General features: G+C 32.5%; 1 pseudogene; it reads right to left on the bottom strand.

Annotated features, from left to right (window-relative positions):
- Positions 1-11,578: 11,578 nt before the first annotated feature.
- Positions 11,579-13,454, bottom strand: LOC139483050 (uncharacterized; annotated as a pseudogene).
- Between the last annotated feature and the right edge of the window lie 13,776 nt (positions 13,455-27,230).

The following is a 27,230-nucleotide window of genomic DNA, read 5'->3' as shown; positions in this document are numbered from 1 at the left end:
TTCCAAACAAAAAAACCAAGCAAATAAGACAACACAAATTAATGTACTGTAACAGTTCACACATCGCTTACAATTGTGCCCCAAATACAAATTTAATATCGTCGTGTTTTCTCAGTAAAGCTTTAACTGTCAGTTTTTGGGGAAAGACGGCTTCAAGCCGTCAATTCCCTAATGGGGTTGGCCAGAGTATCATTCCCTCACGTCAATCATTTTGTTTTGATAGTTTGGAAACCCCCTCAAAATGTCATACTGAAATTGATGACAAGGAGAACAGATTGACTTTAAGGTTCATCATAAGGAATTGAAAAATATGGCCGTGTTTAGACCTCCAAAATTACTCTGAGTACAGACAAACTGGTACATCCAGGAAAGTTTTAAGGCATGGCAGGAACTAGATATATAAAAGTTATATGAAGTCTACGTTTCAGAAAATTAAAAACTTACCTGGATTTTGATGTTCATTTTTTTCCAGTCTGCAGAAGATAGCAAAATAAACAAACACCCGAGTTTCATTTGATACGGTCCACTCAGTTACACAGTTTAAACCTGTTAAATCACCTATTGTTTACAGGTGTCTATTGTCCATCTAAATCAATACTACTCACAACATTGATTATATGAGGGGAGCTTCTCAATCGTTTTCACTACTTAGTTAATTTTTGCACCTTCTGCAGGAACGAAAAAAAATGGATAGCAAAATCTAGAAAAGTTTATAATTTTCTGAAACATAAAATGCATTTAAAATTTATATATCTAGTTCCTGCCATCCCTTAAAACTGTTGCAGGTGTATAGGTTAGTCTGTACTCAGAGTAAAATTTGGGGTGTAAATACGGCCATTTTAGCCAAAAGGTTATGATGAACCTTAAATGCATTGTTTACACATTTCCCTTCTGTTTCTCGTGAAATTATCGTAAATTGATTTTTCCCTTACACTATATACGTTTCTTTTAGAGTCCGGAAAAATCAGTATTACGAAATATTCTAAATATATCTAACCTAGTGACGTCATTGTTGGAATGCCACACTACACAGGGATATCCTTTATTCATTATAAAAATCATTCACAGTATTTGTATACTAATTTAAAATCCGTATTTGTTGAATGTAAACCTAAATAAATGATGTTTGCTTTAGTGTAGATGATTCACACACCAACATGCAATGCTTTAATCTGAGGCTATAATCAGATAATTTGTAGGTCAACTTTCGCCGTAAACAATGTCAATTGGGATACATGAGATTGGGGAGAGAAACGGCAGTTTTCATTGTTTCTGTCAAGTTCTGTTTTTAGAATCTTCCTCCAATTCAGGAGCACCTCAATTGATGAGAAATTATACACTAAAATCAAAGTAAATGTTTCTGAACACTTAAAATGTGACATTAAGAATATGATAAGTAGTCTTCTATATAAAAAAAAATTTTGTGTACCAACATAATTATTGAAATGGTTAAAAAAAAAAAAAAAAAAAAAATGTTGCTTTTTGTAGTTTATACCTATTGAGATTGGGGAGAGCAACTGCAGTTTTCATTCTTTCTGTAAAGTTATGTGTTTAGAATCTTTTTCCAATTAAGGAGCATCTCAATTGATGAGTAATTACCCACTAAAATGAAAGTTAATGTATCTGAACACTAAAAATGTCACATTAAGTAAATATATGACAAGTAGTCATCAATTAAAACATTAGTTTGCGTACCAAACATAATTATTGTAGTGGTCATTTTTTTTCCTCATTTTTTTTTAAATATTGCTTTTTGTAGTTTAAAGCTATTTATTCATGAATTTTACAAATATATCAAAATGTGGGATCTGGAAACAAACTTCACACAGCTTATATCAATCATATTTGATTTTATAAGTACATGTATTCCTGTGATAAGAGTTGTAACTGGGAACTTTATCAATGGAAAATTAAAACTGAATAGATTTTTCAGTCCTCACTTTCTTGAGAATACTGTCACAAAAAATTGAGAATGGTCTTAGCCTGCCCTTCAGTTGTACATAATCAAAATTTTAAAATATATTGTAGTAGTTCAATTCAATTGAATTTTATATAATTAACTCCCAACTTTAATCAAATGTTTTGATTTAGAAGGTGCATATCTCATTGGTCCAAATTGTCTCTATGATGAATTCTTGACTAAGGAAATGAAATAACAATAAACAACAATTAGTTTCATAAACGCAGCCTTTCTATATGTTCTAGCTGTTCTTTTGCTCATTCTTTGTATGTAGACTATCAAAAGATACCCCCCTAAAAATTGAAACAATGGCCGCCTTTTCCTTCAGAGCTCTTCAGCTCTTTGATTAGATATAAGTCATGATTTTAGGAATACTTAACCATACTATGGTAGCCTTTATTTCAATGGAACAGATGCATAGTCACCAACGTTTGAATTATATCGTATATAAAGCGTAAGTGAAGTTGCAGGGTAGTTCCAGTTTCGGCTTTTTTGTATTCTTGAGAATTGAGATATCGAATCATGATTTCCCATTGATATCGATGCTGCCTGGTAATCACATTTCTAACATGTTTGCATCAAAACAACAATTGTTTTAAATACTGCAATGAAAGTATTTTTACTTGTCACTTAAAACACAAATAACAATACAAAGTTTCAAGTAAATAATCTCATCATAGATACCAGGGTTGAGTTTTGTATTTGCGCCAGACTCGCGTTTCGTCTACAAAAGACCCATCAGTGACTCGAATCAAAAAAAGTTTTAAAAGGCCAAGTTACGTACGAAGTTGAAAAGCATTGTGGACCAAAACATTCTTAACGATTTGCCAAAAACATCTAAGGTGATAAATGATACATCAGCATGTATATGGAAACTCGTGATAATATTGTTCCGTCTATCCCAATGATCACCAATTTCTATGAGCATCACAATGTTACATACGCATAACAAATTAATGTCACAGGTCGATTTATCGATTTCCTGATTGCCCAAACCTTGTTTTCACTGTTAATCCGAATCTTTATAAATGCATTTTGTTTAAGATATTCAGGTTAATTTCTTTTTATGCCCCACCTACGATAGTAGAGGGGCATTATGTTTTCTGGTCTGTGGCTCCGTTCGTCCGTCTGTGCTTCCGTTCGTCCGTCCGTCCGTTTGTATGTCCGTTCAGGTTAAGGTAGTTTTCGATGAAGCTGAAGTCCAATCAACTTGAAACTTAGTACATTTGTTGCTTATGATTTGATCTTTTTAATTTTAAAGCCAAATTAGACTTTTGACCCCAATTTCACAGTCCACTGAACATAGAAAATGAAAGTGGGAGTTTCAGGTTACAGTTTTTAGTCAAGGTAGTTTTTGATGAAGCTGAAGTCCAATCAACTTGAAATTTAGTAAACTTGTTGCTTATGATATGATCTTTTTAATTTTAAAGCCAAATTAGACTTTTGACCCCAATTTCACGGTCCACTGAACATAGAAAATGAAAGTGGGAGTTTCAGGTAAAAGTTTTTGGTCAAGGTAGTTTTTGATGAAGCTGAAGTCCAGGAAACTTAGTACATATGTTCCCTATAGTATATTCTTTCTAATTTTAATGCCGAATTAGATTATTACCCCATTTCACGGTCCATGAAACATGGTAAAGGATAGTGCGAGTGGGGCATCCGTGTACTTTGGACACATTCTTGTTTATATGTATAATCTGAATGACCACCGTAAACCGGATAGTACTTGTAAAAGGTCCGACATTGACATAAACTCTATTAGTCTTTCGGAATATTTTTCTATTTATTTAACTTATTTTTTACAGAAAAAAAGACGTTTAAATTACTATTTACTGTAGACGAGAATAAATTAACAATGCATTTTACTGTCTGCGTCAAATTGTCCCGGAACAGAAACCAGATAGACCCACGAAAAAGGAAATACTCAAATTCTGATAATAAAATCATCTGTCTATTTGTAATGGCATCATAAGCCATCGTATGATTGCTTGTTGAGATTAACAGTGTCTCATACATCAGCAGCAACTTCGTCAGCGGTACCATACTCTTTTATATAAAGACCTCTCGAAGGTTCTTTTTCGTGTTGAACTCTTACAATGTATGTCCATTTTGACCTTCGTAATTGTGTGTGGCTCGGGTGCCAACCTATTCTGGATTTGGTGCCATCACATTTATGGTACTTGTGCCATCATACTTTTTGTTATGGTGCCATCGTCTTTTTGATTTGGCCGTTATCGTGTGAACCTGTTGTTGACATGGTACTTGCCTCGGCTGCTGACTGGAAATTTATTAAGTTCGCGGCAATCTTTCTTCAAAATTTCAGATTTATTTTGGACTGTGTTACGTTAATGTACATTTTGTACGTTCTAAAAATAGCCCAAACAAACCTTTGTTTCAAACATTGTTAAGTAAAAACAAGCAGCAATTTGTAGAAAACATATTTTTATTAATTCAAAGTGGTGTAATTAGATAACCTGTAAATGTGCTATAATCACCACCATGCAACTGTTGTGATACAGCATCTGGATGATGCTGTACGGTTACAACATCACCTTTTTTTAGTAGTACCGTACCAATCACTGATCTTGTTGCATGACGTACAACACTGTAACCATGGCCAAGTTTGCTGCTGTTTTTCACTAGTATGAAGTGGACATTGCCAGCAGAAGATATCTGAGTACATGCAAAGTAGTAAAGACCGTTGACTGGTGCACGGAATTTCCCATTACTAGAGTCAGAGGCCTGACCCAGGTTTGTGTAAATCTTGTCGTATACAATCGTCTGAGACCCTGTTAGCGTAGTGTGTTTTGTCAATGCGGCATAGAAGGCAATTGGCTCTTTTTTATGGCATCCACAGCAATTACCTGTAATGTAGTAAGTGACGGAACATCAAAGGAGACGGTGCGTTTTTTTGAACAAGTTGGCCTTAAAATCAAATATAATTCTAACTTTCTTTTTTTATCATAATCAGATGTTGTATCTGTCTATTTTATTGAAACTACACAGTGTTTACTGTTTTATACTCCTTTTTATGAGTTAAACAGTTATAAAGTAATAAAACGGGTATTATCTAAATATAAAATTATAGTTATCTTTACCTGAAATTGAAGAAAGTAGACAGGTGTATTCAATCTTTGTATTTAAATATCTCCATCAGATTAACTTTCTAGTTCCCTGTTTTGTAAGCCTTTTTTTACAATTTATTTTTGCACCTTCACGAGGGTGTGGCGGGTTGATTTTGCAGAAAAAAAGGAAAATAGACATTCTAAAGAAAAAAATAGAGATTAATGCGATCATAAATCATAAATAGGTGAAAATAGTGGGCAAAATAAATGAAAAATAGAGAAAATGCCGATAGAAATTAATGGATAAAGACATGAAGGACCTCAATCATGGTTCTTCATCGGAAGAAGGTGTCGAAACAAAACATCAAAATAATCTTTCTAGATATCACAATTATTTGAAGAAGTCAGTTTCCTTAATCTTATTTGCCTTTAATTTCATATCTTGTAAAACAGCATGGTGAATAAGCATGAACGACTCGTTTTCATCCGTAAATGTAAACAATCAGAAGAAGTTCAAAATAGTATCCACTTTCACTGGTAAAACTTGCTTCGTATGTCCCGTCGTTAATTAAATCTACAAATTGCGGGTATTTGCATGATCCTTTATAATGTTGAAGATGAGACAGATAAGAAAATTGCAGGAAATCGTATTCTTCTTCTTGATATTTAAGGGAAAATCCAGAAGATAACAACAAAAAAATGCCCAATTGCGTTTAATGTCCAGATTTTATATAATATATTTTTGATTTTTTTATCTATTTTTTCTTAGTTTATAAAAACTCATTAAATATGAATACTTGTACATGAACACTAGCTGTTGTTGCATTTCTTTAACCATTTTTATTAGACTATCCATTTTACTGTCTGAAATATTGGAGACTGTTTTATAGAATTACTGTACAATTATTTTATTTAATTGTGAAATAGCTAGTATTAGCATGTCATACATGATATATAAAAAAAATATTGCCAACCGATATTTGTTTTTCAATATAAAAAGTTTAATCACAAAAATACTGAACTCCGAGGAAAATTCAAACCGAAAAGTCTCTAATCAAATGGCAAAATCAAAAGCTCAAACACATCAAACGAATGAATAACAACTGTCATATTTTGAGAACAAGCATTTTCTTATGTAGAATATGGTGGATTAAACCTGACTTAAACACAAAATATGCTTACATAATGTATAAGTTTTGTTTGTTTAATATTCTTCAAAACTTTTCTAATAGAGTTATGACGAAGAACGACACACTACATAATGTTAACGGACATCATCACGAGTTGGTTGACCAGATGAGATGTGCCTGTGTCTCAATTCCCTAACGATCAGTTTCTGTTGCCATATAAGATCTTAAGACATCATATCACTAGCGACTCATTAATGTCTGTTTTTTAACGAAGCGTGTCCTATTGTGGATTGAGGTATTTGACTAAAATTAATTCACATGGCAGCGATGCATGCAAATAAAAAGAAGCTAACTCTATAACGCACCTAGTTATGCTCTTTTTTGTATTTATGCGATTCCTTTAATTTTTGTTTGTTACTTTGATGTGTCTCTCCCCTAATCGATTTACGCCTTTTTTAACACTGGTAAACTGCTGTCGCCTGAATTCAGCCTACACTTACCATCTGGACAAGTTCCTTTAGCATCAACCGTTAATGACTGATCCACAAAGACGAACATAAAACACATGACCACCTGTACCAACATTGTAAGAATAAGAGTGAATTTACTGTATGCAAGATACAAACATATATTTTAGTTACACTGCGACATATGTTTCATGTGTAATAGTATATTGTGGAACAAAAAATATTGCGGGACTAATTAAAATAGTATACTCTCTTTTTAGATATTAAATCATGCAAAACAAAATTAGAAATGAAGCAACCGAATTCTAGTATACAATACAAATAAGGAAAGAAGATTTCGAAGTTACCATCAAAATAATAATTGCATGGGTAGAAAACAAAGTCGAAAAGATGAAACAAAATGTATAATTCACATTTCATATAGTCTTGGTCATCATGATGTTAAAATGAAATAGACTATTTTCGATTGGATTAACTCTTTTGTTAAAATTTCTCAGCAGACTCCCATTGTCAGTTTCCTTACGTTAGTTTATATTTGAGGAATACTAATCTGTCATGTGGCATCCCTAATTTCAATGAGAAAGACGCAGTCAATATAGTCACCAAATTTATAAAGCGGAAAGTGAAGTTACAGCATACTGCTTCTTTTCATATTGTTAGACATTAGGGTTTCCTATTGATGATACTTATCATGCCAAAACTATATGTTGTATAAGTCAGTTGTAATAACATTCCAAACGTGTTTTAATAAAGACCTATAATTGTTATAAATACTTCAGTGAAAATAATGAGTACGTGTTACTTGAAACACGCAGTACAAGGTAGTGGATATTTTAACGTTCAATATTTGTATGTTATTTCTTGATTTTGTTGTTCTATAGGAAACTACTTCTTCACCAATATCATCATAACCTATGAAGTCCTGATGTCTATAATTTACCTCTATCTACTAGTATTTGCATATGAAAATGTGTTGTTATAAATGCAGAATAGTGAATTAGATGGTTAGCTTCTTATATATCAAGATGCATCATATAATTTAATACATTGTATCAACAAGAATTCATAAAAAAATCAATGCTGTTTTAATGCAAAACTAGGACTTTTATTATTATTATTCGTCGGACACAAAATCACGTCAGAAAGATAATTCAAGGAAAGAAAATATATATATTTTTCGATCCCTAACATCACTGAAGAGACATTTATTGTCGAAATTCGGATATGGTGTAAAACATTAAGCACCTCATGTTGTGTTTTACCATCTTTGCCGCAAGTGTATTGTTGTCTACTTGGTATTAAGTTAATATAGAGATCCATTTTGTTACACCTTGTGATTAATTTATTTGGCAATCGCCAATGGCAGTCAGCAGGGTTTAAGAACATCAGTTGTTCGACCTGCTAGTCAAATGTGTTTTGTTAATTATATTTTTTCACTCTTTTGAAAAATGTTGTTTGTGCTGTATTTAGACCCTTCTACAACGAAACTTGTTACATGCACACGTATAAAAATTGCGGTTTTTATCCAACGCAATCATAGGTTTGAACATTGTTTTCAATTTTGACTTGTTTACATTTATTTCGTTTTGGCTTGTATTATATATTCCCTCCGGTTTATATAATCCGTTCATCCTATTTTGACTCTTTAAAATTCAAAAGTCTATCCCAAATTGAGGTAAATTAAATGACCTTCCAAATATTTTTTGATCCCTAACATCACTGAAGAGACATTCATTGTCGAAATCCGGATATGTTGTAAAATATTAAGCACCTCATGTTGTGGTTTACCATCTTGCCGCAAGTGTATTGTTGTCTACTTGGTATTAAGTTAATATAGAGATCCATTTTGTTACACCTTGTGATCAATTTATTTGGCAATCGCCAATGGCAGTCAGCAGGGTTTAGAACATCAGTTGTTCGACCTATTAGTCAAATGCGTATTGTTAAAACATATTTTTTCACTGTTTTGGTCTTTTGGAAAATGTTGTTTTGCTGTATTTAGACCCTTCTACAACGAAATTTGTTACATGCACACGTATAAAAATTGCGGTTTTTATCCAATGCAATCATAGGTTTGAACGTTGTTTTCAATTTATACTTGTTTATATATATATCCTACGCAATCATAGGTTTGAACGTAGTTTTCAATTTAGACTCGTTTATATTTTTTCGCTTGGGCTTGTATAATTTTTTCCCTTTAGTTTATATGATCCGTTCGTCCTATATTGACTCTTAAAATTCAAGAGTCTATCTGAAATTGAGGGTAAATTATATGACCTTCCAAATACCGTTTCGATCCCTAACATCACTGAAGAGACATATATTGTCGAAATCTAGATTTGGTGTACAAAAACAATATTGACACCTTGTGTCTGTGTCATAACATCTTGACCACAAGTTTATCGTTTTCTGTTTAGTATTAAATTTATATTAAGATCTATTTTGTTACATCTCGTGATCAATTTTATTTAGCAATCGCCAATGGCAGTCAGCAGGGTTTAAGAACATCAGTTGTTCGACCTGTTAGTCAAATACGTTTTTTTTAAATATACTTTTTCACTTTTGATATATATATATAAGAGCCCAGGTGGTCGTGTGGTCTAGCGGGACGGCTGCAGTGCAGGCGATTTGGTGTCACGATATCACAGTAGCATGGGTTCGAATCCCGGCGAGGGAAGAACCAAAAATTTGCGAAAGCAAATTTACAGATCTAACATTGTTGGGTTGATGTTTAGACGAGTTGTATATATATATATATATATATATATATACTAAACGTCTATAAACAAACATCATTGAAATAATTTCTTTATGTCTGAAAAATTTATTCTTCTGAAAATGTTAAAACACGACAGGCATGACAGGAATGTACACACTTTACTCACTCTAATTTATAATTTAGTAAACAAAAAAAATATATCAAAATAGTTTTTACTACACGCAGAATCTACTCTACATTTATAGACTTTATCATTGTTATGCTTACTACGTGTAGGTGTAATGTCATGCGAGAAATATAAATCCATGCAAGGATTGCTATAAATTTTTAACGACCATAATGTAAATTTATGTTAATACCTATTCAATTTCAATAATTATTTATATGTCGCTTCTACTCGGTCAATTGAAATTGAACCCTGTCTAAAGACTTCAGATTTTCAAATTGCCATAGCTACATGTATATAACTACTTTATAATGTAAACATGCTAAACCTAATGTAAATTCAAATAGGTTGCATTTCAGTAAATATATACAATGCAATTGTCCATAGGAACTCCCTTTGCCGCTTAAACTGTGACACTTTTACAAGGAAGTGTCGTGAAAAATTATGTCTTAGAATGGAAAATTGGTATGCACTATTATTTTATTCAAAGGTCAAAATATAGAGCTGTATGGCATATTTTCAACATCAATATGCCCTGAACTTCTAAAGGTTGATCCTTGTACTAAATTTCTATACTATCCCTACCTTTATTTTTTTTTGTCTACTTCATAATTCATTTTTCATCCCAATAGTATGTTTTTATACTGGTAATAGTCCCAAGTTTTGTCTCCCAAAAGAGGCGTGGTTCGAGAAACAGCTGTATTTACAGAGTTCAACCTTAAAGGAAATACTAGGAGTTGAATTTTCCTCATGAAAAGGGGATAGTGTGGTGTTTTAAATGTTTTTTTGTTTAATTTTCCGTATGGGATTTTGACAACGGGTTGAAATTTTAACATAACACCGGCTTTAAATGTTCACAGGACATTAGAGTATCTGACAACCGATTATTAGTATTTATATTGTTATATACATTCTTACGTTTTAAAATTCATACTGCAAACTCCCTGCATTTCCATGTAAAACTGCAAACACCGCATAAAAGGATTTCATTCATGATCAATGAAGAGCATTTTAAGCTAAATCTTTTTTTTTGGTGAAAACTCAAGAATTGGACAGTATGACCCCCGATGCCCATTGACATGGCCTGTTTGTATTTTAACTCGAAGTATGGAAATATTTACTGGATAACATTTTTTTTTAAATGTTTTATGTGCATTTTCAAATCCTTTTCCTGTCCACCTGGGAACACTCTCAGTTTAGGTCGGGTTCGTGTTACACAGTCTTACTTTTTCTATGTTTTCTTTTGTATACACTGTTGCTTGTGTTTATGTCTATTGTGTTGTGTTCGCCTTGGCTTTGTGAGTATTGCCATCGACTAAGAGTAGGAACATCTCCTTGGGATCCTCCACCTCTCTTTTATAGAAATGTGAGAGCTTTTAAGTGTGTCGTAAGCTAATCTCGTCGGATGACACTACATGTTTAACGTTTGGTAACTGTCAGAAGAATCCTAACTAACGGCTGAAATGTTAGTATCGTTGTTTGACCTCTATAAAATCAATGGAACTCTTTGATGTGCGTATGTCTTTTTCGATATCACATTCCTGTGGGGTTTTTTTTCTCCAATAATTTTTATTTTTCCAGTCTGATTGACATGCAACTCCTTATAAAAATATTTAATTTTTTCAACTTATACATATTAGTAATATTTAAAGTAAGAAGTGACAACTGCAATTATTGATCATCAACAATTTTCTTATATGTACAGTGGGAAAATCAAGTGACAAAATATTACTTCACACGTAAACACTCGGAAAACTAGTTCTTCTAAATTAATGTTTGTACCATTTTAGCAAGGACGACTCAATTATGAATTCACTGAAAAATGTTACGATAAGCAGTAAAAACAGCTATTCATGTTATAATATTAATGTTATTCGTGTTACATCGTGTTTACAATGATCACTTACTCCGCTAGTGTGCATGTTATACTTTGTTAATAATGCTATCGTTTTCTTCACTTATTTCAGCCGTCATTAATTTTTTTTTTTTTATTAATAAAAGCTGTTTTTGCCAATTACTTATTTGGATTTTACTAACCTTCTATGAAAAATAACAACAATAACAATAGGAATTCATTAACACATTTACTAACAAGTATTTAAAATATTTTCTTGTTTGAATTTGGAATTTGGAATGAAAGTCATTTGTTCAATGTTAGATTTTGATTGATTGTCACTTTACATTTGTGAAATAATTGTGGACCGGCAGCTTGTCTTGTGTTGCTAGCATTTATGAATGATTCATTATAATCAAAGTCCCCTAATATAGCGTTTAGATCAAATCCTTCGAAATTGGAAGGTAAACTCTTTGGAGTGTCTGCTTTAATAAGAGCAGGTGCCATAGATGCATTTTCAGTTAGTCCTGATCTTACAGGAGGTGCTGTTAGTGCTGGTCTAACAGGAGGTGCTGGTAAATCCTTTATCTGGGCTTGCACAGCTCCCATAGTCTCTCTTAGAGATTGTCCCATTTCTAACTTTTCTTGCGTGTCTACGCGTTGATAAAAGGATAGATATTGTACGGATTTGTGACCGGTAACAGACATTATCTGAGCATCATCTAATTTATTTTTTGACAAAATTGAAGCTCCCGTTGCTCTCATGGAATGATTTGTATATTTCTGGCTAAGTTTACATGACAAACTCAAGTCACTCATAAATGTTTTCAGCTTTTTCTCCCAAACAGGTGCGTTGTAATACCATATTTCGTTGTCATCATCGGCAAAACAATCCCTTAGACGCTGCCACAATCTGAATTTTTTTAAATGAAGAATAAAATGAAGAATTAACATTTAAAAAATATGGGTTTTCTTTCCCTTTAGAACAATTATGACACATACCATCTTTAATACACTTTGGTGGATTTTTTCAGCTGTTATTTTTTATTTACCAATGTTGTTTCATGTTTTTGGGGTTTTGATCCTTATGATTGTGTATAAATTGTTTGAAGATTTTAGCTTTTTTTAATTTATTGCTAGATTTACTTACTTATCACAATCAGGGTGCAGTTTGTATGTATACTTTATAAAGGAATTCACTGGACAATACATTGAGCCTGGAATACAAAATTCTATATGATGTAGGCATAGTAAAAAAACACATTTACAAGTATACAAACTTTGAGAAAATGTTGATATTTTTTTTTGTGCTGCAGTTATTGAAACCATTCCAGGCCTTTTTAAGATATTTATAGATTGATTGTCTGTGAATTATAATCAATTACATTTTTATTTTGTGTTTGTTTCGGGATTAGGACCCTTTAACTTTAAATTACAAATAATTTTGAGGTTGTTTTTAATAAAAAAAAAAAAATGGGGTGAAAAGGGGGGAGATAATTAATGATACATGTATTACTAACCTAGTCTGATAATAATCAAATATATAAACTAATGTACCTGTAGCTTCTGGCATGACTCCACTCGTTGTCTCCTAATCATTTCCTCTATGGTTTTTTGGTTAATTCATCTAAAATCTTTTCGATGTATCTCATTCAAGTATCTGGGTCTGTTTTCAGAGCAAAGGTTGACTTGGTCATTGTATGCATATTTTCTGCACCTCGTCGACAAAAATACAGTCTTTATATCATACTGGACTTTATTAAATAGTCTTGTTGGTTATTTTGTAGAAAAGTAAACTGACTTGTACATTTGTATAGCTTCTGTCAGATTCCTAGATTATTGGATAATGTTCTACGTTTCCTTTTCCAGCTTGTTTCAGTTCGGCCCTCGCGGCGTCGAAACTCATGTTTGCATATCGGAAAGCTGCATCTTTAATAATGTCAAATACCTTATTTCTCGGAGGTGCTTTAAGGTGGCGATTTAAGCCATGTCGAATCGATTCCAAGGAAGAGGTTTTATACATTGAACCATATTTTTTTCTAACATCAAGGTAGAAATGAGACAACGCTTCATCCAAAAGTTGTGTTGTAAAGCTTTCAAAGTCCGCTTCATGATTTTACTGGTAAGATATTCCCTAAACAATTTTTGCAGATAGGGTGTTACTCTTTTGTGTCTTGTCGGAGTGAATCTTCCGTCTTTTATCGTCAATGTCCTGACGTGTTGACGTCCCGAATCTCTCCATTTTGTTGCAGACAAAAATATGACGTCACATGTTGTTTGCAATGGGAGATAACTTCTGTTAAAGGGCTGATTTTGTATACTGATCAACGGGGGACAACTCCCAATATTTGACCCGATAAGGTTTTGCGTTTAAAATATCGTTTTGAAAATTCGAAGCGGCACATACGTCATCTTTTATCGCCGCCATGACACCCCCTATGAAATCTACTGACCCCCTACGGGCCCATAGGGGGTCACCACGTGACGGCGTTAAACCAATCACAATGTGACAATTTACTCGAGGTGCGATAATAACGTGACGGTACCCAAATTGCACGTATTTTGACAGTTTTTTCACCTACGTTTTTTTATGATCAAGAAAAAAATGTCCACACTGTGTTTATTTCGTAGCCCTATCCTTCTTTATTGTATAGGTACACGAATTTAATTTGAATCCATATTGAGTCAAAAAAAATGGGTTTGAATCAACCTCCAAACTATCCATGATTCTGTAATGAGGAGTACCCAAATTGCATCCATGCTTAAATTCACATCGTCAAAAGTCTAATAACCGAGCTTTTGTTTGATTTCTTCAAATATTTTGAACAATTGGATATTAGTCCATGCTTACTCTTCATATTTTACGAAATGGATACTTATAATATATTGTATTTGCTAATTTTAAAAAGATGACTTTTTGATGACGTCGCATGGTGACGTTTTCGTACATTTTGCTTTTTCAGTAAACAGTCCATCTGTTGATAAATACTGTGAACGTTTTGTGTATATCTAAATATATTTACCTATGTTGAAAGACGTGCATAGTATCAAATCATAAAAATACAAATTGTTTAGTCTCTAGGTAATCTTGTAAGATTTCCGTTGCTATTTTTTCTAAATATGTGCAATTTGGGTACTGGGTGCAATTTGGGTACCCTTACGTTATATATGAACTCGGGAGCATTATTTTCTATTTCTGTTCTAGTTAAGTTATTTTGCTATGTTTTTTTCTTTATTTTATTATCAATGTTCGCTTTAAGGAGGCTCGCGGGTATAAGATTTTCAGAAAAAAATTAAACATTTATTTTTCACTACAAATTTAATTTTATTTATTACCTTTAGTAGTTGATACTTTATCATATGGTACAAAAATCATCCCAATAAAACAATTCGTGTTGGCCCCAAGGGACTTTTAAAATGTAGATATCATTGAAAAAGCTCCAAATTATCTCCCTTTGGTGCAAAAATGCTATTTTTTTGGCCTTAAAATTGAAATATCTTTTTTAACTCATCGGTGACCTATATTTGTTATTGTTGTTTTCGAATAAACTGTACATAAACTAAATAATTGTAAAATTTAAGTTTTTCTGTAATTTAGTTCTTTTTTTATTTCGATATTACCACTTTTTCTCTTATTAGTTCAACAGAAAAAAAGGACATTGTCAAAAATGTATTTCTTCTTTCGAAAGCAGATTGTGAGTGTAAATGAACGGTGACCCCATTTTTTTTATTTCATTTTTCTATATTATATAAGATAAAGTTCATTTGTAGAAAAATATAGCGAAATCCTATATTAAATAAAAAAAATTGATTTAGACCCGCGAGCCCCCTTAAAAAATGTAAATATCAGTATGAAAACGTTAAATAGTGAAAACATAATGCAAAGGCATATATTATTAAAACTACCAATTTCCAAGTCCTATCATAACACAATAAGCAATGAATGTAATACATGAAACGCAGAAGAAAACAAGACCAGCTACTCTGTCAATGTGATGGCAAACGTCTTCAAAATTAATATTGTGTGGAGTAGAGTTATTATTTTCCTCTTTGCAACCAGAATTATCTTTCCTGTTTTCATATACCGATAAACTCAATATAGATACTCGTCTGTCACAAGCGTGAATTTTACGTTTCCTTTTATGATTTAAAGACCACTGACAAAACCTTAACATCCATTTTGGAAGTTTATCCTTGTTTTTACAATGAAATAGTCGAACCTGTAACATATGGCAAAATCAAGGGTACTTTATTCAAATGATTTGCACCACGTGACTTTGTCCCTTTTGATCAAATTACCTCCCTTAGCTTAAGATTGAAAATATGATTTATTTTAGATTTGCGGATAATCCAGTCCTTTTCCGTCATGTATCTAAAACTACTGTATCTTTAAAAACTTCCTTTGGCGGAAATTACAAAAAATGCTGTGTAATTCTAAGGGAAAATGCTTAAAAATTGACTTTTTACGTAATGAGAAGGTTGAAATTATCATGTTTTAAAAGAATTTGGCCGAAAACGTAAGAAAGCAGGTAAGTTCAAAGTTATTTAACTTTAAAGTTTCCCTGTATGCGAACAAATCATGAACAATATCTTCTTGCATATGTATTTCTGTTTTGAATCTTGCTATTTTACGATTTCCCGTCATTTTATATGATCTTACATAGCAATTATACTATGTTTACGCTTCCGATTTTTAAACTAAAAAGGCCGAAAGATTTCAGAGTAGACAGTGTCCATTTGTACACGGACAGACGCCTGAAAACATGTACAATTCACCTATATGCGAACAAATTGTTCATTCGACATAGGTATTGGCATATTGGCATTTTTATTTAAGGGGCTTATATAATTCTATTGTAATGGCTGCCGTCATGATAAGGCAAAATGGCCGCTATGCAAATAAGCAAATTACCCCAAATTTTGCCATATGAAGGCCGCTACAACCGCAATGCATGCTTAAATGACCATCTGTGCTTTAAGGTATATTCCCAAAATGCAGTTAGAAGAGGTTGCAGGAAGCATTGACGTAAGCACGGTTGAGTAGACAGCTAATGCCAAGAAAATGGTGGTGGTGAACGATATTTTCTCTCCGCTTCCACATGGAATACAAAATGTCATTAAATCCATCAGAGAAATGATAACTGCTGGTAAAACAAATTCTAGAATAACTTTTCCTGGTTTTCTTTGTAAGTTGAATTTAAACACAGTCTTATGAAGCGAACTGTTGTTGATAATACTCGCATCAACATTGACAAACTTCCATTCTCCCCTTACATGTAGTGTCGATACCTCAACTTCAGCTTTTCTAAATCGTGATCCGATTGCAGATGCAGTCCACAAGACAAATTCCACTTCACGAAATTGCTTGTCAAACGGGAAATACATAGTATTTATTTCACATTTTGTCTCAAAAATACTATAAGGTGTCCACTTGATCAGACCCGTATTGAAAACAATAATATCAAGTTCAGAAAGATGTAAATTACCAGTGGACGAATGACCATTGTTCGATGCGATATCAGTCCTCCAAACCGAATAGTGTTGTACAGATAAAGACGATATATTATTGTATTCAGTAATGTTCCAATCTTAAAAATCATCTTTCCATTCTATGTCTAGTTTGCCAGAGGTCACAAATCTTTGATTAACTTCATCAATGTCATTTATTCCAAGAACACAAAATTTAATATCAATTTCTATCGGTTCAGAAAAGTTTTTTGATGGTCTAATTGAATAGTCGTATTGTCTAGATTCAAAGATATCATATTTAAGCTGCTTTATATCTGTGGCAGAATACATATAAGATTCGGAGCACAATGATAATAAATACAGCAATAAAAACATTATGATAAAAAAAACTCCTATTTAAAGACCGACCAAGCATACAGTGTGTTGTACCTCAGCAGGTGAAAATTGGACATCAAGCTGACCTCTGAACGCTTTATATTCTATATTGAAAATGTAAAATCACCTATGGCTAAATATTTTCATGTATGACTCCTCCGAGATAATTTAAATTGGACATATTTATAAATTGTCAATATTATTAATAATATATTCATCAGAAGTAATTTTACCTGCATCAAGATTGATATCTTAACCCCTACAGAAATGGAAGTTAATTTTCATACTGAATATATATACAATGTCTATAAAATTAACCTCCTCGTATGGACGTAGCATTTCTCTGGGGGAAATTCAAGTTTTATCGTGAATATGAAAAGCTCGTCTAATAAAACACAATATCGGCGATATGTGCTTATTTTGTTTAGGGATTTCTGTCTCTGTATACATACCCATATCTACTTAAGATAATCATAATACATTATCGATAAAAAGAACTTTTCGGTGTTCTAGAACGATTTCCGTTTTTTTTTTGGTGCTCGGTCCTCATGATGACTTTCAAAAAGCCATTTTTTCCCCCGATTTTTTTGCTTTAGTGTACTGCTATACATCATTTGTGCTTAACGCATGACAGATTTTCTTATATATTTCTTTATATTTCAAATGTTTCCTATGATATGATCTGTCTCATTTAAATGCCAAATTAGATTTTTGACTCCAATTTCACTATCCACTTAACAAAGGAAATGGTAGTGTGAGTAGGGCATCCGTGTAGTATGAACACATTCTTATTCTCCTTTGTATTGATCTGATTAGCCCTTTTAAACTTATTTTTATAGGGTTTTTTTTAATTTTGTGCTGTAAGACCGCTTTCCAAGGTTAAAGGAGGTTTGGTCGCTCATAACTATGGTTAACTCCGCGAGATTCTTTATGTACTTGTCCCATTCATAAGCCTGTAGTTCAGTGGTTGGAGTAAAGTCCAGTGAGTAATGAATCCGTGCCTCAAATTGAAGATCTCTCATTGTGACTGAGATAAAGGCTGTTAAGGTAGCACAATACAAAGATTTTATAACTCCAACTCCCAAGTTTTAAAATGCTGTAACTTTCTTAATAATGCTTGAAAATTTATAAAAGGGGTAGTTTTGGATAGCTAACAGATTACTCTTTCAAACAAATGCAATGTTAGTATTATGCAACAATTATGTAACCAATTATAATGTTAACTGTGTCTAAAATATTTTTCACCAAATTTCCACTTTCAAATGAAATTAGCTTCTGCATAGGCACCCCTAGAGGGTTGATTTTATTATATGTTGTTCCTATGGTCATTATCTACAAAAGGGTGTCTCAGATTTCAGATAGAATGTATAGAACAAATTTTACACCTAATTGAACATTATCTTCTTTTAAGTGGTTAGGATGTTTACACTAATTAGAGATTTATGAGAGAATGGAATACAATAGGGACAATCTGAGACACCCTTTTGAAGCCCATGATGTGTTGATTAAGATTCCGTTAAAATTTTCTGTATAGTTAAAGAGATGATAGAGCTAAATTCATTCAAGTGAACTTACCCAGATTTTGCCACTAATTACATAATAATTGATTACATAATGATTGCATAATAAATATATTGCATTCATTTAAAAGATTAATCTTTTATCTACATATATATACCTCTTTTATTATTTTCAATGCATTCATAAGAAAGTTACAGCATTTCAAAGGTTAGTGATTGGAAGTAAAAAAATCTTTGTATTGTGCTACCTTAAAACAAACCCTATTCTTTTGATTCTAGATCTTTTTACGTGCATTTACAAATTAGGAGTTTTCTATTTCTCGTGAATTGTTATAACGTCTCGACCCTTTCTTAATCGTTTTATTACAAAGTTTGTCTCTCGTCTTGTCTTAGTAAATTTATTTATCGCGTTCTTCACATGTTACGGCAATTGTTGTGTTTGTATATTATGTTAACGGTTATATCGTATAGATCATTTTAGATAGCTTCCCTATTGTTTGTACTTAGTTTTCTCGCTCTTGATAAGTTTCATTGAAATTGATATGCAAACTATTCTAATTACTATTCATACGTAGTCTCCTTGTAACACATATTTCGATATATATACACTATGATTGCCTAATTGTTTGGATTGTTTGTGTATTCAACCGTCATGACCAGATTGCCTCGTTATTTCTGAGAGAATTAGACAACTTTGACAGGCATGCTTTATAATATAATTGATATTACTCCGCAGCTGTGCTTCAATGCACACATGATAGATATCTTCATGCAACAAAGTGTTGCCAGTCGCGCGTTATGTCTACAAAAGCCTTACTAGCCCGACGCTCGAACCATTAAGTTCAACAGGTCAAAGAGGTTTCTCTCAAGTATTAATGGCAGATTGCTTAAATAGTTAACTTTCATTCCGGGCCTTATGATATATGATGAAATATATAAATCAAATAAATTAACAAAAATAACGAACTCCGAGGAAAATTCTAAACGAAAAGTCCTGAAGCATATGACAAAATCAAAAGCTCAAACACAGTAATATAGGCATTGGAACTTGTCTCAGAAAAAATAGTCCTATATATCTTAATAGTGTTATATTAAGATATTAGGTAATTTATATGATTTTTTTCTAAGACAAACGCTGTGAAAAGGGGACATGATTGTCGGGTTTCGGTTAGAGTTGAAACGTATCATACCATTATTTTTTTTAACGCTGGTTGTTTTTATAGTGAGCATAATTGCAAGTTTGATTCGCAACATATAGATTTACTCTTATCTGTTGATTCCGGTGGTAATTAATTGGTTTTGTACAGTTAAACTTATAGCTTACTATGTGAATTATTTTGTACTAATATACATGTACTCCGCTCATGTCTAATACATGCATATTTATGATATATCATGGATTTTGTATCAGTTCTTCAGAGAATGTACTGGTATAAAGTTTTAATCTTTATAAAACGTTTGATTCGAGCATCACTGAAAAAGGACATAAACAAGTGGCATACATTTGCATGTATCATCAGCATTCCTAATTCTAATTCAACATTTTAATTCATAATCGTTCAGTACCTACACAGATATTATTAAAATACGTTAAAATCCGTATGCGTAAATTCCAAAATTTGAATGCAAGTCATTTCGAATGTGCTTCATCTTACGTGTCAATTGAGAAAGAGTTAACAACCGACAATCTTTAATGTATTAGCTGATTGTTTATTGCCTAACGTTTTGTAGCAATTACTTCATGCTTATTTGAGGCCATATATTGATTGATTGCTTGTTGGTTAACCTCCGTTGCAAATATTGCATGCCTATGAATTCAGGACAAGAACATATTAACAATAAATACAATTGAAAGGTCTATAATATATATACACGTGGTTTAGGATTTAACATCCCTATTCTGACAGGACGTGGCTACGCACTTTGATTACCCACACAGCCAAACGAATGGGAAGGGTTTTACTGTTGGTCGAAGGAAGACCTAAGTGACCTTATTTCTTTTCTCCAGTCACACATTTTTGGTAACACAATAGATGAAACAGTAAAAGTTGTATATGTAAATGAGAGGGTAATAACAAAAATAGTTAAAATTGTTTAATAAAATCATATATATAATATTAGTGGACATGTTATTGCTACATATATGGGGAAACATTAACTTAATCAAATGGCATTTACAAATTTGGATACAATTGAGCGTTAATAAAAGGCAGACGTATATGTATTGCCTTTATATGGACATGCTAGGGGAAATTGTCTCGTTTTGACTTTCTTACAAAAGTCACGTTACATGTTAAGCACCCTGTAGCGCCTATACAGGGATTGCAATTCAGTGACGTAATATGGACACGTTTAGGGGAAACGGACACGTTTGGGGGGATGAACACGTTTCTGAGTGTTACAAATAAATGTATATGAAAGGGTATGTATTTTGTTCTTTTCAAAATATATGAAAAGGATCTGGTACACAATGGTTCACCGTTGCTCACCCTACGTCAAACGAGTCGAAGTGACCCCGTACCCCCGTGAAGAATTATTGAATGATGAAATCAATCACAGTTTTTTTTGCGTATTAACCTAAATGGGGAAATAAAATGAAAAAGCACTGCAGTGATCGGTAAATTACACTAAAATTCAACTTTAAACTATATTTAATCCATTTATTTCATCTTCGCGGCAGATATATCAATTGCACTAACAATATAATAACTCCCTTCAACCTGAACGAACACTGATTTGTTTGATCCTATTTTGATTTCTCTCCAACCACTTGATTCATTTTTAGCACATTGGTTGTCAAATTTGCTGAAGGACGTGAAATATATTTCGATTTCTTCATTCTCTTCAACATATCTATTCATATCGAACAGTTTAGTCTCGTTAACAGGTACCTTAACTTTACGCGTTGGAACAGAACCGGATATTTGAATCTCTTCTGGTGCTGGTTTGTTCTTTTCACTTAAACCTGGCAGAGAAATTGTAATTGCATTTATGAAAAATGATTCCGTTGAAAAGAATGCAATCTTTTGTGAGTAGTCGATTCTTTTGTAATGTTTTTGATACTTGTTCATGTATTTATCACCAAAGATCGTCAATGTAGACTTTTGTAGAGACCGTGTTGCCTTTATGATGTCATCTATGTTTTCCACTTCCCTCTTTTTGAGAATATCCTCTGCTTTAACGAAAAGAGAAAGCCGGTTCCTCGAACTTTTATCAAATCCACAAAGATCATCAGGACGTTTTTTAGACATAGTAAAATACTTGTATAAACCTAATTCCTCCTCCTCACTCAATATCCGGGACTTGACAACAATATCGGAATATCTTTTAAGAGATAACAACGGTATGCGTAAAGTGTAAATCACTGGACCCAACGCTTGTCTCATTGTTTGATCATTCGTTTCTATCATGTCCTGCTTACATTTATTCTTTGCCCATTTAATGGCAGCTGTTATTATTTCCTCTTCAAAAGCACAAATGTCCCCTCTTGACAGAAGCGTGTGTAAATCATCATTACTCAGTTTGAGAAAACCTTCTGTTTTAAAAACATCGTCAGCGCTGTCCACTATGAAATCGAGAGTTTTTTTCTGTCAAGCTGGATAGTTCCAAATGCCTTCCCCAACTAAATATTGAACAAGAGTTGTCAATATTTGTCTCTCGATATAAATAGTTTTGACATTTGTTCAGTAGACCTTCAAATTCGTATTTGTGTGCGGCTTTTAGAAGATCGATAGAGTTTGCTTCAGTTATGATAACGTCATCTGTATACACATCCCTAAAACAAAATATATATAAAAGCATTCTCAATAAATCTGTTTCTATTTCTAACAGAAGAAATTCAAATTATCAATAAGTTTATATGGATAGTGTCTAGATCTATGGGTTCTTACTATGCGGTATCTTTTAGTTTAGCAGTGGCGGTCATGTTGGTTAGCAATCGGGGTCATTGAACAAATCTTTTTTTAACTAGATACCCTAATGATGATTGTTGCCAAGTTTGGTTGAATTTGTCTATGCAGTTTCAGATGAGAAATTATATATGTCACAGATGACCACGGATTTGTTCCAACTGTCTTTTCCTCAATTCTGATATCAAAGAATGACACTCTTTACCACATTTGTTATTACCATGAAAAACAAGACAGTCGCCGGAGCACCTGAGATCACCCACCCCAGGTTTTGAAGAGTTAACGAAATTGTTTGTCTTTTCGTCGTCTATTATGTTTTGCCATGGTATTGTCAGGTTCTCTAGACTTTTGAGATTTGAAAGTCCCCTTGATATCATTGTCCACTTTTTTTCTATTATAGTTTAAATACATAATGTTCTTAATAAAAAGTAAATTATATGACAATAAAACAGTCGATTCATCAATATGGTCAGTGGCATCTGAGTTCAAACCTGTTTTAACGGACTGTGTGTTCAATCTCAAATATTTTTCTGTGGGTTTTTTTTGGTGGGGGGATGGGGGGTTGATGTTTGTCTTTTCGCCTTTTTCCTTAAGATCATGTGGTTTCTGTCTTTTTGAATTGTGTGGGGTATTTTTACTTACTTTTGTGCAAACAACCATATCATTTGATAGAAACAGCAACGTCAGTACTAGTTTATTAATAAGAACAGTGAATCTTGGTTATTTGGAGTTTTAATCCGTAACCAAACTGGTCTGATCAGAAAGGCGTATCGATATGCTTCGATAGAGGATAAACTGTAAACATGTTCTTACCGCAGCATTGTCCTAAAAACAATCATATTCTATGTCCGTTATATCAACTGCATCAACTTTTTCCGCCATCGGTCCATAAAACATAGCTTTGAATACATTGCTCCTAATGGCCAATAATAACTTATGCCCAGGTAAGCTTCTTTCGTCGATGCCCTGTCCAAATCTAAACTGTATATCTGCAAATTCGTCAGTTGCACAAAGTATGGAAAGCCGAGTGTTCATAGTATCTACGGCCCTTTCAGAACATATATCGAATCTATCCATTTTTTTTAAAATTAACACAGGTCCAAAATAGTTGACAAATGCTTCAAATCGATATGATAAAGTTAAAATGTTTTAGTTATCTCTTAGTAACTATCGATCACAATTTTCAATCACTAAAACTGCATTAAAAGATGTGAAAGAACGGATAGGAAAGTGATATTTACAAAATAAATTTTCTGATGTAATATTTGTGTTTCCTGAGAATGATTATTTGGAACTTCATGGACATATAGTTATTATTGCAACCGCAAGCAATTTCCTAGAAAGTTTGCTGAAAGGACCATATGAAAATAATAAACTGCGCGTTGAAATTACGAATTGCTCAACGAGTATATTTAATTCTCTTGAGGTATTTATTTATCTATCTATTCAAAATATATCCAAATATTAACAAGAATGTGTCCATAGTACACGGATGCCTCATTCGCACTAACATTTTCTAATTTAAATGGGCCGTAAAATTGGGATCAAGACTCTAATTTGGCATTGATACTAGAAAGATCTTATCACAGGGAACATGTGTACTAAGTTTCAAGTTAGTTGGAACCCAACTTCATCAAAAACTACCTTGACCAAAAACTTTATCGATCCGTGTCTTATAAGATTTTGCGCTTGCAAAGTCGATGTAATTTAATCAAAGTGTTTGTAAGCATTGAACGGTCAAGATTGCTATTTATCTGTGGAAATTAAATTTAAATACTGCATTGGTTGTTAATTCAACAACAATTCTCGACAAAGAAAGATAACTCCATTTTTTTTAAGATGATTTTAACAATGACACCATTCTATTTTTGGAACAGATATTAGATTCCTGCACGGTGTAACATGATTTTGTGCCTTGAATGTGTGAGCATAGTTATATTACATCGATAAATTTCTTGAAATGTTCATGGATAGGATGTATTATAGCTATATAGGATTAAACACATTTTTTCTAGAAGTTATTGATGTGTAAACCAGGCGATTAACTCACAAACTGAATAAAAGTCCTTTTTTTAATAAAAGGACTTTTATGTCAATTTTGTGAGTAAGAGGCCCGGTTTACACATCAATAACCTCTAGAAAAAATGTGTTTAATCCTTATAATTCTTCAGCCAAACATACGCGATTATTAATTTCCATTATTTGTTTGATGGCTGCTATATTTACCATCAAAAGCACAATGAAATGTCGTAACTAAGCAGTACGCGGCCATTTTGACGTTCTAAAAACCATAATTGTCAGTTATACGCAACAGACTCTAAAATGCAATAGCTCCTACCTCAAAAACTTCATTTTAATTAAATATTATCCGAATTTGAAGCGTACACGTAGCGAAATAATCTTTACCTTGAAAATTTTCATTCGTATGACGTCGTGTTTTGCTAGGACGTAAATTCGCTAAATCCTTTATGAAATTTCGCGGAATTTTATTTAAATTTTATTTTAAAACATTTTCGAAGCTTTAGTGCATTAATTTTAATTCTTTTTTGTTTGTTATATATGCATTAGAATAGAAACAACTGTCATGCAATTGTTTTATAATCTCAACTTGCTGAAAATCCCAGTATCCCTGCAAGAATGTTTATCGCGCATGAATAGATTACGAAAGTAGTTTCGGAAACATGGTTTATCGAAGTGTAAACAAAGAGAAAAATTCTAATTGACCAATCCAATTCAAGTATTTATAGATATGCAAATGATATAAGAATTATAGACTGTTATGATCATTGCACATATTTTGTGTATCACAAAATGTAGTGATAAGCCTTTAGATAGTCTCATAAGGTTTTGATTGCATTTCATACAATCTTTACCTAAAAACTCTTTGTTTCAACACTGAACTGCGATTTCGCGGGCAATTTCTAGAGGAGGGGCGAACGTTACCAAAGGGACAGCAAAACTCATAGGAAATAAACTGATAATGTCATTGCTAAAAAAGAAAGAGACAAACAGACAAATAATGGTACACAAGACACAACATAGAAAACTAAAGACTATTAAGAAACACGAACCCCACCAAAAAATATGTCTAGATGTTTGAGAGGATGGTATAGTCTGTTTTCATGTACTTTTGTTGTTGGTGGATGGGTTTCCCAATGGCAATCATATCTCCACCTCCAATTTATTCATATTGGAAATTTATTTTCTCATGGATCTATAAATATTGAATTGATTACCGTCTTGTAACTGATACAGATAGTATGATGTATGATTAAAGGCTGTAAAGATCTATTTGAAGACTATTTTTATTGTTTTTGAACGTTTATTATAACTGTATATTTAGAGTCTGTTTACGTTTCGCGATGAAAAGATAAAAACAATTCAAACTAACCACAGTATATGTGTCTTTCAATTTGTTTTTTGTTTTTTTAATTGGTGGTGAAAAAAAACTTTGAAAATTGCTTAATTGGTTTGTGAAGCTTTTAGTTTACTTTAAAATAGTTATTCTCTTTCTACGTTTTGTTATATTTCTATTAGATCTATTATTTATTGAATTGTTTATTGCAAATATTTTTTCATGTACTTTTGTTGTTGGTGGATGGGTTTCCCAATGGCAATCATATCTCCACCTCCAATTTATTCATATTGGAAATTTATTTTCTCATGGATCTATAAATATTGAATTGATTACCGTCTTGTAACTGATACAGATAGTATGATGTATGATTAAAGGCTGTAAAGATCTATTTGAAGACTATTTTTATTGTTTTTGAACGTTTATTATAACTGTATATTTAGAGTCTGTTTACGTTTCGCGATAAAAAGATAAAAACAATTCAAACTAACCACAGTATATGTGTCTTTCAATTTGTTTTTTGTTTTTTTAATTGGTGGTGAAAAAAAACTTTGAAAATTGCTTAATTGGTTTGTGAAGCTTTTAGTTTACTTTAAAATAGTTATTCTCTTTCTACGTTTTGTTATATTTCTATTAGATCTATTATTTATTGAATTGTTTATTGCAAATATTTTTTTATAGTCATTGATCCAAATGACTTTTTTATAACACACATGCATAATTATTCCAAAACACACAAATTAATCTTTACAAATGGCTTTGGAGAGGCTTTGGATTTAAACATTTAAAAATTGTAACGATTTTCGGGTGTTCTAATTTTTGTTATCGTCGTTATCGCTGTTGTTGATAATATGAAAAAAACACAATCATTAAACGGTATCACGGATACCTGCATGCTTGAGGTCCTTACCACGATAAAGTGGGAACATCGTGTTGCTTCGCTACGCTGATTTGTGACTTTAAAGTTTAGCTAAGCAATGTCATCGCTGTTTCAGACAAAGTTGCTAATTGATGTTATGCTGCTTCTTCGCTGTTCACCACGCAACGTTAACTAATAAGAACAAATACGTTTGTCGTTTAAAAGTACATCTGTTGGGGGTATTTGCTACTATATATCACTAACACATTGTTTTGTTAATATCAAAATTGAATCATTAAGTAAGACTTTTAAATTCTATATTTTACATTTTAAATCAATTCTTTTTCCCAGGTTTATATATCTTGACAACATACAATGGAAAGAAGAGTCGTTGGTTTCTCGA

Source organism: Mytilus edulis, chromosome 7, assembly GCF_963676685.1.
Source record: "Mytilus edulis chromosome 7, xbMytEdul2.2, whole genome shotgun sequence".
Classification (NCBI taxonomy): Eukaryota; Metazoa; Mollusca; class Bivalvia; order Mytilida; family Mytilidae; genus Mytilus; species Mytilus edulis.
The sequence above is the reverse complement of the archived record's forward strand: the minus strand, read 5'-3'. Positions and strand labels throughout refer to the sequence as shown.